The sequence below is a fragment of the Leucoraja erinacea genome, unplaced genomic scaffold (assembly GCF_028641065.1).
Source record: "Leucoraja erinacea ecotype New England unplaced genomic scaffold, Leri_hhj_1 Leri_90S, whole genome shotgun sequence".
NCBI classification, from domain to species: domain Eukaryota; kingdom Metazoa; phylum Chordata; class Chondrichthyes; order Rajiformes; family Rajidae; genus Leucoraja; species Leucoraja erinaceus.
The window spans coordinates 110,001-122,173 of NW_026576850.1; positions in this window are offsets into that span (position 1 = coordinate 110,001).

Genomic DNA, 12,173 nt, shown 5'->3' on the forward strand with positions numbered 1-12,173 from the left:
TGACCTCAGTTTAGAGGGTTCTGGGCCAAGGACAGACAATAGACAATAGGTGCAGGAGTCGGCCATTCGGCCCTTTGAGCTAGCACCGCCATTCAATGTGATCATGGCTGATCATCCCCAATCATTCCCAATCATTCCCCAAAGACTGTTCCTGTCTTCACCCCATATCCCCTGACTCTATCTTTCAGAGCCCTATCTAACTCTCTCTTGAAATCATCCAGAGAACCGCCCTCTGAGGTAGAGAATTCCATCGGGAACATGTTTCCTGCTTCTAGCGTGTCCAAAGTTTAACAATCTTATATGTCTCAATAAGATACCCTCTCATCCTTCTGAATTCCAGAGTATACAGAGTATACCAGTGGGACCAGTGTAGATGAGGCGACTTGGACAGCATGAGCATTTCCATGCATATCCATGAATCTATCTCAAATCCACAAATGAAATGAAATTAAATGAAATGATGGAATACTTTATTGTTACATGTGACAAATCACAGTGAGATTCTTCGCTTACATGCCCAAGGCATGCGAATAGTCGCCATATAAAGGGCGCTGACAATGTTACAAAGTATCCTGTGCCAGGTCTACCTTTGTTCCTTCCCCCAGCAGCGGCGTCCTCACTTCCACGTGTCTGTCCTCGTCCGTCGGATGGTGGCATCATCGACCCCCTGCACCGACCTCTCCACTAACGCCGGCGGGTTCTCTCCGGGCGCCACCGTGGCACCGACCCGGACCCCAGCCACGTGCTCCGCCGACGTACGCCACTATCGTCTCTGCCTTCGCCGCAACGCCTGGCTGTGTGTTACAGGCCCCCCACACACCACTCTCTTGGCCGGTGTGGGCAAGTTGGGCCGAAGGGCCTGTTTCCTCGCTGTATCACTCTATGACCACTATATGATCATGGCTCAAATGCCTGCACCCCGTGATTTAAATCATGCAGCTTTATTAAAAACGTGCTAATATTCTTTCGTTATTCATTTCACGGCCTATATATAGTCACGGCAGTCACGATGGCGCGGCGGTAGAGTTGCCGCCTTAAAGTGAATGGAGCGCTGGAGACCCGTGTTCGATCCCGACTATGGGTGCTGTCAGTACGGAGTTTGTACGTTCTCCCCATGACCTGTGTGGGTTTTCTCCGAGATCTTCGGTTTCCTCCCACGCTCCAAAGACGTGCAGGTTTGTAGATTCATTGGCTTTGGTAAAATTGTAAATTGTCCCTAGTGTGTGTAGGATAGTGTTAATGTGCGGGGATCGCTGGTCGGAGCAGACCCGGTGGGCTGAAGGGCCTGTTTCCATGCTGGATCTCTAAACTAAAATATAATGGGGCCATTTAATGACAGGCACAAAGTGCTGGAGTAACTCAGCGGGTCGGGCAGCATCTGTGGAGAAAAGGAAATGGAGACATTTCGGGCCGAGATCTCTTCAGACTGAGAGTCAGGGGAAAGGGAAACAAGAGATACAGTATAGAAGGGACAGAGAATGATAGATATGCAAAAAGCAACGATGGTCAAGGAAAGGTGGAGCCCACAATGATCCATTGTTGGCTGCAGGATCGGAGATAATGAGTTTTACAGACAGTGAAGCTCAACAGGGTGGAAGTGAAACTGGTACAACTATGTTGGGGGCGGTTGGGGGGGGGGGGGGGGGGGGGAGAGAGAGAGGGTTACTTGAAGTTAGTAAAATCAAAATTATGCCACTGGGTTGTCAGCTGGCCAAGGGAAATATAAGATGCTATTCCTCCAATTTGTGTTTGATCTCACTCTGACAATCATAAGGTCATTAATGATAGGAGCAGAATTAGGCGACTCTGCCCATCAAGTCTACTCCGCCATTCAATCATGGCAGATCTATCATTCCCTCCAAACCTCATTCTCCTGCCTTCTCCCCATAACCTCTGGCACCCGTACTAATCAAGAATCTATCTATCTCTGCCTTAATGACTTGGTCTCCACAGCCTTTTGTGGCAATGAATTCCACAGACTCACCACCCCCTGACTAAAGAAATTCCCCCTCATTTTTTTCCTAAATAAACATCCTTTAATTCTGAGGCTGTGACCTCCGTTCCTAGACTCTCCCACTAGTGGAAACATCCTCCCACATCCACTCTCTTTCACTATTCCGTACGTTTCAATGAGGACAATAGACAATAGTGAATTTTTGAATTCTTTGAAGAGGTCACTAGGGAAATTGACGAGGGTAAAGCAGTGGATGTTGTCTATGTGGACTTTAGTAAGGCCTTTTACAAGGTTCCTCATGGAAGGTTGGTTAAGAAGGTTCAACTGTTGGGTATAAATGCAGGAATAGCAAGATGGATTCAACAGTGGCTGAATGGGAGAAGCCAGAGGGTAATGGTGGATGGCTGTTTATCGGGTTGGAGGCAGGTGACTAGTGGGGTGCCTCAGGGATCTGTGTTGGGTCCTTTGTTGTTTGTCATGTACATCAATGATCTGGATGAAGGGGTGGTAAATTGGATTAGTAAGTATGCAGATGATACCAAGATAGGGGGTGTTGTGGATAATGAAGAGGATTTCCAAAGTCTACAGAGTGATTTAGGCCATTTGGAAAAATGGGCTGAAAGATGGCAGATGGAGTTTAATGCTGATAAATGTGAGGTGCTACACCTTGGCAGGACAAATCAAAATAGGACGTACATGGTAAATGGTAGGGAATTGAAGAATACAGTTGAACAGAGGGCTCTGGGAATAACCGTGCATAGTTCCTTGAAGGTAGAATCTCATATAGATAGGGTGGTAAAGAAAGCTTTTGGTATGCTAGCCTTTATAAATCAGAGCATTGAGTATAGAAGCTGGGATGTAATGTTAAAATTGTACAAGGCATTGGTGAGACCAAATCTTGAGTATGGTGTACAATTTTGGTCACCCAATTATAGGAAGGATGTCAACAAAATAGAGAGAGTACAGAGGAGATTTATTAGAATGTTGCCTGGGTTTCAACAACTAAGTTACAGAGATAGGTTGAATAAGTTAGGTATTTATTCTCTGGAGCGCAGAAGGTTAAGGGGGGATTTGATAGAGGTCTTTAAAATGATGAGAGGGGTAGACAGAGTTGATGTGGACAAGCTTTTCCCTTTGAGAATAGGGAAGATTCAAACAAGAGGACATGACTTCAGAATTAAGGGACAGAAGTTTAGGGGTAACATGAGGGGGGACTTCTTTACTCAGAGAGTGGTAGCTGTGTGGAATGAGCTTCCAGTGGAAGTGGTGGAGGCAGGTTCGTTGGTATCATTTAAAAATAAATTAGATAGGCATATGGATGAGAAGGGAATGGAGGGTTATGGTATGAGTGCAGGCAGGTGGGACTAAGGGAAAAAAAGTTGTGTCGGCACGGAGTTGTAGGGCCGAGATGGCCTGTTTCCGTGCTGTAATTGTTATATGTTTATGTGCTTAATAGGTGCAGGAGTAGGCCATTCGGCCCTTCGAGCCAACACCGCCATTCAATATGATCGGGGCTGATCATCCCCAACCAGTACCCCGTTCCTGCCTTCTCCCCATATCCCCTGACTCCACTATCTTTAAGAGCCCTATCTAGCTCTCTCTTGAAAGCATCCAGAGAACCGGCTTCCACCAGGCAGAGAATTCCACAGACTCACAACTCTCTGTGTTTCCTCGTCTCCGTTGCTAAATGGCTTACCCCTTATTCTCATAACCTCTGACACCCGTACGAATCAAGCATCTATCTATCTCTGCCTTAAATATATCCACTGACTTGGCCTCCACAGCCTTCTGGGCAAAAATTTCCACAGATTCACCACCCTCTGAAAAATTCATCCTCATCTTCTTCCTAAAGGAACGGCCTTTAATTCTGAGGCTGTGACCTCTGGTCCTAGACTCTGCCACAGGTGGAAACATCCTCTCCACATCCACTCTATCCAAGCTACTCACTCCTCTGTACGTTTCAATGAGGTCCCACCTCATTCTTCTAAACTCCAGTGAATGAATACAGGCCCCAGTGCTGGCAAACGCTCACTATATGTTAATTAATCTACAAGCTTGTACATATTTGGAGTGTGGGTGGGTGCCTCCTGCCTGATGGGAGAGGGGAGAAGAGGGAGTGTCCACTGTGTGCCTTCTGATGAGCAAACGATACTCGGTCACAGTCGGAATTGTGTGGCTGGTCAGATCTTGTGGTCTGACCCAGAATTGGACAGCAATGCAATTTATTGGTTGGCTGGTGCTGAAAAACATCCCCACTCTAAGATCTAATTTCCAGACAAGTGTTTACTCAGAAAGGCGTTCTCATCAAATTGGCAAACGTGACTGAATGCTAGGAATTTGAGTTATTTTCCACTTACTCTGCAAAATCCATCAAATGCGAACAGATGTCCGGCATAGCGGGTAGAGCTGCTGCCTCACAGCGCCAGAGACCCGGGTTTGATCCCGCCTACGGGTGCTGTCTGTACGGAGTTTGCACGTTCTCCCCGTGACCTGTGTGGGGTTTCTCCGAGATCTTCGGTTTCCTCCCACACTCCAAAGACGTGCAGGTTTGTAGGTTAATTGGATTGATTAATTGGCTTGATAAAAATGTAAAAATTGTGCAAGTGGGCGATATGCAGAGTACTGCCCTGCCGACTACAAAATTCAGAAGGTTCAGAAGGTTCACCTGGCTCCTTTGCACATTCTCCCCGGGACCGGCGCGGGTTTCCTCCGGGAAGCTCCAGTTTCCTCCCACACTCGAAAGACGTACAGGTTTGTAGGTTAATTGGCTTGGTATAAGTGTAAATTGTCCCTAGTGTGTGGAGGATAGTGTTTGTGTGCGGGGATCGCTGTTTGGCACGGACTCGGTGGGCCGAAGGGCCTGTTTCCGCTCTGTATTTCTGAACTAAACCAAGCTAAACTAAGCGAAGTAAAACAAAACAAAACTTCTTCTTAGGGCGTCCACACACAAGATTATAAGTTTTTTTCCGCCAGAGCTGAACACACTCTCGGCATCTGCATACAATGGTGTCTGTCTTGTCGCTTCTTGTGTGCGGTGGTGGAAAGATTGGTGGAAACAGGGCTGCGACGTGGATGCTCTTTCCTCAAGATTCAAGATTCAAGAGAGTTTATTGTCATATATCCCAGATAGGACTTCAGCACAACAACATATAGATGGCATGAATACAGTGTGTCCATATACCATTGTATAAACCAATACATACACACATGAATAAATAAAACAGATAAAGTACAAATAAACTGATAATGGGCTATTGATGTTCAGAGTTTTGTTTGAATTGAGTTTAATAGCCTGATGGCTGTGGGGAAGTAGCTATTTCTGAACCTGGTTGTTGCAGTCTTCAGGCTCCTGTACCTTCTACCTGAAGGTAGCGGGGAGATGAGTGTGTGGCCAGGATGGTGTGGGTCCTTGATGACGCTGCCAGCCTTTTTGAGGCAGCGACTGCGATAGATCCCCTCGATGGTAGGGAGGTCAGAGCCGATGATGGACTGGGCAGTGGTTACTACTTTTTGACCCCGAAACTAAACTGAACACTTGTCAATGTTTTCATGCAGCACAGAATTCGGCCTGTGTCAAATAAACTGGAGAAAGCTCCATATAACAATGGGCGTGGAACAGATGCGCAGAGTCCTTTACCCAGAGTAGGCAAATTGAGGACCAGAGGACATAGGTTCAAGGTGAAGGGAAAAAAATGGAATAGGAATCTCTTTCACACAGAGGGTGGTGGGTGTATGGAACAAGCTGCCAGAGGAGGTAGTTGAGGCTGGGACTATCCCATCGTTTAAGAACAGTTGGACAGGTACATGGATAGGACAGGTTTGGAGGGATATGGACTAAGGTAGCTGGGACATTGTTGGCCGGTGTGGGCGAGTTAGGCTGGACCTGCTTCCACACTGTATCACTAAATGTGTCATAGTCATGATGGCCCTTCAGTCCTGGAAGCTTCAGAAGGGGGTGGGGAGCCAGGACTGAGGATGGGTCAGGAGATACATGTCAAAAGGACGTACCTTTAGAAAAGAGATGAGGAGGAATTTCTTCAGTCAGAGGGTGGTGAATCTGTGGAATTCATTGCCACAGACGGCTGTGGAGGCCAAGTCAATGGATATTTTGAAGGCGTAAGTTGACAGGTTCTTGATTCGTATGGGTATCTTTATTCTTTGGAGCGCAGAAGGTTAAGGGGGGACTTGATAGAGGTTTTTAAAATGATGAGAGGGATAGACAGAGTTGACGTGGGAAAGCTTTTCCCACTGAGAGTAGGGAAGATTCAAACAAGGGGACATGACATGAGAATTAAGGGACTGAAGTTTAGGGGTAACATGAGGGGGAACTTCTTTACTCAGAGAATGGTAGCTGTGTGGAATGAGCTTCAAGTGAAGGTGGTGGAGGCAGGTTCGTTTTTATCATTTAAAAATAAATTGGATAGTTATATGGATGGGAAGGGAATGGAGGGTTATGGTCTGAGCGCAGGTATATGGGACTAGGGGAGATTATGTGTTCGGCACGGACTAGAAGGGTCAAGATGGCCTGTTTCCGTGCTGTAATTGTTATATGGTTATATGGTTATATGGTTATATGTATCAGGGCTTATGGGGATAGATGTGGGCCAAACACAGGCAGGTGGGACTAATGTAGATGGGACTTGTTGGTGCGTCTGGGCAAGTTGGATATATGGGCATGTTTCCCCGCTGTAAGACTCTATGACTCCATGACTCTATGGCAAATACCTAAACTAATCTGAGTTAAGGGCCTGTCCCACTTACACGACCTTAACAGGCGACTGCCGGCACCCGTGATAGGTTGCCAAAATTTTCAACATGTTGACAAATTCAGCGTCGACCAGAAAGACACTACGACTCTCTGGAGACCTTTCATGACCATAGGAGACCTCTCACGACCACGGTGGCGGGAGGTGTTGAAACATGTTGAAAATTTTGGCAACTTACCACGGGTGCCGGCAGTCGCCTGTAAAGGTCACGTAAATGGGACAGGCCCTTCAGAAACATTCTTTCCCATTGGAACCACAGTCCCTAAAACCAGAAACCAATAAGAAAATAAGGATAAAGAATGGTCTGTTTGTGACAATAAGCATTAGTAGGCTGAACCAGCACCAAACAGTTAAAAACATTATTTTCACATTTTATACGTGCTGATTTTGTACTTTAATTGTAGACTTTGAATTTATTAGATTGGTAACTATTAAATTGGAAGCTGATTGATCACAAAATCAAAACAGAAGGGGGAAGGGGACATTTATATTGATGGAAATAAATGTTGATACATTTTTTTATTGATTTATTTTAATGAAGATGAATTAGCTTATTTTTTAATTGATATTATCACCAGCAACTTTCTGTCTTCAAGGATGCGCTGAGCCGAACAATAAAGGTCACAAAGTGGTGGAGCAACTCACGGGTCAGGCAGCGTCTCTGGAGAACATGGATAGGTGACGTTTCGGGTTGGGACGCTTCTTCAGTCTGATTTTCTGGGGGAGGGGGTGGGAAAGAAAGCGGGGAGGGAGGAGAGGCTGGGTAAAGTGTGGCAGGTAAATGATTAGCCTAATATGAAGAGGCTGCACGGCGGCGCAGCGGTAGAGTTGCTGACCTGCAGCGCCAGAAACCCTTGTTCGATTTTGACTACGGGTGCTGTCTGTACGGAGTTTGTACGTTCTTCCTGTGACCTGCGTGGGTTTTCTCCTGGTGCTCCGGTTTCCTCCCACACTCCAAAGATGTGCAGCTTTGTAGGTTAATTGGCCTCTGTAGATTGGCCCGAGTGTGCAGGATAGTGCTAATGTATTGGTGATTGCTGGTCGGTGCAGACTAAGTGGGCCAAAGGGCCTGTTTCCACACGGTATCTCTCTAAACTAAACTAAACTAAACTAAACTAAACTAAACTAAACTAAACTAAACTAAACTAAACTAAACTATGTTAACTTGAACTTGTTTAGTTTAGTTTAGTTTAGTTTAGAGATACAGTGCGGAAACAGGCCCTTCGGCCCACTGAATTATCTTCTGTCCCTTTAAACACCTGCAATGATGTAGTCATTTAATTTCCCAAGACAGCATTACAATGCTGGAAAATTCCAGGAATTCTGCGTAATAATTCGTAATTTGGGATTTTCACCAACTTCAGCAAAGTCCCTGGGTAAACAAGGTTCCATTGAATTGTAAGCTGGAAAAATAGTGACTATATGTGGGAGCTCTGTGCTTGGCCTTCTGTTTAGTTCCATTTAGTTTAGTTTAAAGATACAACGCAGAAACAGGCCCTTCGGCCCACCGAGTCCGCGCCGACCAGCGATCCCCGCACATGAACACTCCCCTACACACGCTAGGGACAATTTACAATTTTGCCAAAGCCAATTAACCTACAAACCTGTACGTCTTTGGAGTGTGGGAGGAAACCGGAGCACCTGGAGAAAACCCACACAGGTCACGGGGAGAACGCACAAACTCCGCACAGACTTTTTACAGTATGTGACTGTTTGTGTGAGTCTGATGAAGGGTCTCGACCCAAAACGTCACCTATTCCTTCGCTCCATACCTCACCCGCTGAGTTTCTCCAGCATTTTTGTCTACCTTCGATTTTTCCAGCATCTGCAGTTCCTTCATAAACAGACTATTTAGTTCAATCATTCCAGACTGTGTGAATGACTGTCTGTGTGAGCTATCATTTTATACCATTCCAGCCTGCAAATCCACCATGACCCTTGGTGACACCATGTTGGTCAGAAAGGCCACTTGGCAGCTATTGATTCAGCAAAGTGATCCTTTACAAGTGAACCCACATCAGAACAGCACAAAACCACGATACTGTCAAGGCTAATCCAAATATTCAGATTGAATTCATGCTTTTCAATGACTCATTTTCAAAATAAGTTTGTATTTTTATTGATACTGGGAAAGGAAACTCCATGAACCAAGTTGGACCAGATAGAAGTTTATAAAATGATGGGAGGCATAGATAGGGTAGACAGTCAGAACCTTCTTCCCAGGGTGGAAATGTCAAAGACTAGCGGGCACAGCTATAAGCTGCGATAGACAAAGTTTTAGACAATAGACAAAAGACAATAGGTGCAGGAGTAGGCCATTCAGCCCTTCGAGCCAGCACCGCCATTCAATGTGATCATGGCTGATCATCCACAATCAGTACCCCGTTCCTGCCTTCTCCCCATATCCCCTGAGTCCGCTATCTTTAAGAGCTCTATCTAACTCTCTCTTGAAAGCATCCAGAGAATCGGCCTCCACTGCCTTCTGTGGCAGAGAATTCCATAGATTCACAACTCTCTGGGTGAAAAAGTGTTTCCTCATCTCAGTCCTAAATGGCCTGTCCCTTATTCTTAAACTGTGGCCCCTGGTTCTGGACTGTTAGGGAGATGTCATGAGATAATAAGTGATAGGAGCAGAATTAGGCCATTCAGTCCATCAAGTCTACTCCGTCATCTAATCAAGGTTGATCTATCTCTCCCTCTTGACCCCATTCTCCTGCCTTCTCCACATAACCTCTGACACCCGCACTAATCAAGAATCTGTCTATCCCTGCCTTAAATATATCCACTGACTTGGCTTCCACAATCTTCTGTGGTGAAGAATTCCACAGATTCACAGGCTCTCAAAACATGTCCCCCCGGGTTTTCCGCCCCTGCAGATTCACCACCTACTGACTAAAGAAATTCCTCCTCATCTCCTTCCTAAAAGAACGTCCTTTAATCCTGAGGCTGTGACCTCTAGTTCTAGACTGTCCCACTAGTGGAAACATCCTCTCCACATCCACTCTATAAGATTTGCGGGCAAGTTTATTTACACAGAGGGTGATGGGTGCCTGGAACACGCTGCCAGGGGTGGTGCAGGAGGCAGTGGTGTATAAGAAGCTTTTAGTTTGGTGGGCAAAAGGGCCTGTTTCCGCACTGTATCTCTAAACTAAACTAAACTAAACTAAACTAAACTAGTTCAAGTCAACATAGTTTAGTTTAGTTTAGTTTAGTTTAGTTTAGTTTAGTTTAGTTTAGTTTAGTTTAGTTTAGTTTAGTTTAGTTTAGAGGAGACTGAAGAAGGCCCATCTGTCTCCTCAGACCGATGAACTTCGTACAATCGCACCATCGAGAGCATCCCACCAACTGCATCACAGTATGGTAGATTTTAAAATCCGGATCTCCGAAACGGAAGGGATTGTCCAGAGGGTGGTCAAAAATTGCCCAACTGGCACACCGGGTTTTTCCGCCCCCTCCATTCACCAGTACTGTCTAAAAGCAAGCGCTGTCTGCGGAGGGCGCTCAGCATCGCCAAGGACTGCTCTCACCCCCCACTAGTGGAAACATTTACTCTCCACACCACTCCGGGATTTGCGGGGCAGGTCTCTCCGTTGCCGAAGGGTGCAGGTCGAGGAACAGCCAGGGGTCAGGAGGCTGTACGATACTGGTGTATAAGAAACTTACCTCGGTTGACTGGCAATCACCAGGGCCCCCCCCCCCCCCCCTCTAAACTAAACTTATTATAACTAAACAAATCGTTTGCTATGTCGCTCTTCAAGGGAGATAGTTTAAATGCATTTCGTTTAGTCTCTGTACTGTAGTTTGTTTAGTGACAATTTAAATTAATTTAATCTGAGTCTGAGTTTGAATCTGAGATACAGTGTGGAAATAGGCCCTTTGGCCCACTGAGTCTGCACACTGAAGGGCCCTTTTCCAAACTGTATCTTTAAACTAAACACCCGAGTCGACAAGTGGGAGAGTCTAGGACTAGAGGTCACAGCCTCAGAATTAAAGGACGTTCCTTTAGGAAGGAGATGAGGAGGAATTTCTTCAGTCAGACGGTGGTGAATCTGTGGAATTTATTGCCACAGAAGGCTGTGGAGGCCAAGTCAGTGGATATATTTAAGGCAGAGATGGGTAGATTCTTGATTAGTACGGGTGTCAGGGGTTATGGGGAGAAGGCAGGGGAATGGGGTGAGGAGGGAGAGATAGATCAGCCATGATTGAATGATGAAGTTGACCTGATGGGCCGAATGGCCTAATTCTGCTATTATCCCTTATGACCTTATGACCTTATGATCCTTGGCCGAAACCAGGAATGAACACTGCCTCACATTCTAACCATCTTACTTTTGGAGAAGAGTGTTTGCCGTTCACGAAGAAAATCCACTCCACTCCTTGACAGATGAAATGAAGCACTGATCCAGAATCTCAGTGTGCGGGTGAATGAGTCAGTTGTACAGATCTGCGTAGGTGAGTGAGGGTTGTTGCAGCTGACGTAATTAACTCTGACGTGGCTAATCTTTGGATGACTCGACACGTGTGGTTTATCCATCTGACATTCCCACTTCCAGCTTTTGATCAAGCTGCTCTTTTGTAAATGAAGCCCAAGACTGCTATCACTGATGAAACTGCACCCCCTTCCAGATGACAGACACAAAATGCTGGAGTAACTCAGCGGGTCACGCAGCATCTCTGTAGAAAAAGGAAAAGGTGACATTTTGGGTCTAGGCCCTTCTTCAGACTGAGACAATAGACAATAGACAATAGGTGCAGGAGTAGGCCATTCGGCCCCTCGACCCGGCACCACTTTAATGTGCTCATGGCTGATCATCCCCAATCAGTACCCCGTTCCTGCCTTCTCCCCATATCCCCTGATTCCGCTATTTTTAAGAGCTCAGTCCAAGCGCCTTTCTCACCAGGGACTAACTGTACAGAACGTTTTTCCTTCTCTTATCTATTACGTAAAATCAAATGTGTGTTATGATTGTGTTTATAATTTGTTTGGTTGTTTTGTTGTTCCGCGAGCATTGCCACTTTCATTTCACTGCACATCTCGTATGTGTATGTGACAAATAAACTTGACTTGACTTGACTTGACTTGACACCTCTCTCTTGAAAGTATCCAGAGAGCCTGCCTCCACCGCCCTCTGAGACAGAGAATTCTACAAACTCACAACTCTCTGTGTGAAAATGTTTTTCCTCATCTCCGTTCTAAATGGCTTACCCCTTATCCTTAAACTGTGGCCCCTGGTTCTGGACACCCCCAACATCGGGAACATGTTTCCTGCCTCTAGCGTGTCCAAACCCTTGATAATCTTATATGTTTCAATGAGATACCCTCTCATCCTTCTAAATTCCAGAGTGTACAAGCCCAGCTGCTCCATTCTCTCAGCATATGACAGTCCCGCCATCCCGGGAATTAACCTTGTAAATCTACGCTGCACTCCCTCAATAGCAAGAATGACCTTCCT